Below are 934 nucleotides of genomic sequence, written 5' to 3'. Positions count from 1 at the left end.
ATAAGCACGTGAAAAGATGACCAACATCATTGGTCATTAGGGCAATGCAAATAAAAACCACAATGAGACAATACTTAAGACAGACAATAACAAGTGTTGGCTAGGACATGGAAATATCGGAACTCTTAGAGGTTGTTGATGGGCGTGTAAAATGGTGCAATCACTTTGGAAAATAATTTGACAGTTCCTCAAAATGTTAAATGTAGAGTTACCATATGATCCAGAAATTTCACACCCAAGAAAAAATAAAGCATATATATGTCCACACAAAAATGTGTACACAAATGTTCACAGCAGTATTATAATAGCTAAAGAGTAGAAATCACCCAAATGTCTATCAACAAATGAACAGATAAATAAAACATGATATATCCATAACATAGAATATTATTCATCAATAAGAAGGAATGGGCCAGGTGCAGTGGCTCACGCCTGTAATCCTAGCACTTTGGGAAGCTAAGGAAGGAGGGCTGCTGGAGCCTAGGAGTTGGAGACAAGCCTGGGCAACACAGCGAGACTGTCTCTATCAAAAATACAAAAATTAGACAGGCATGGTAGCATGTGCCTGTAGTCTGAGCTACTTGGGAGGCTGAGGTGGGAGGATTGCTTGAGCCTGAGCCTGAGAGGTTGAGGCTACAGTAAGCTGAGATCGCACCACTGCACTCCAGCCTGGGTGACAGAGTAAGACCTTGTCTCAAAAAAAAAAACAAAAAAAACAAGGAATGAAATATTGATAACATGCTACAACCTGGATGAACTTTGAAAACATTATGCTAAGTGAAAGAAGCCAGTCACAAAAGGTCGCACGTTGGATGAGTCCATTTATTTTTTAAAACTATTTATCCTGTAATCCCAGCACTTTGGGAGGCCGAGACGGGCGGATCACGAGGTCAGGAGATCGAGACCATCCTGGCTAACATGGTGAAACCCCGTC

The sequence above is a fragment of the Colobus angolensis genome, unplaced genomic scaffold, assembly GCF_000951035.1.
Source record: "Colobus angolensis palliatus isolate OR3802 unplaced genomic scaffold, Cang.pa_1.0 Scaffold355, whole genome shotgun sequence".
Taxonomy (NCBI): Eukaryota; Metazoa; Chordata; class Mammalia; order Primates; family Cercopithecidae; genus Colobus; species Colobus angolensis.
The sequence above is the reverse complement of the archived record's forward strand: the minus strand, read 5'-3'. Positions refer to the sequence as shown.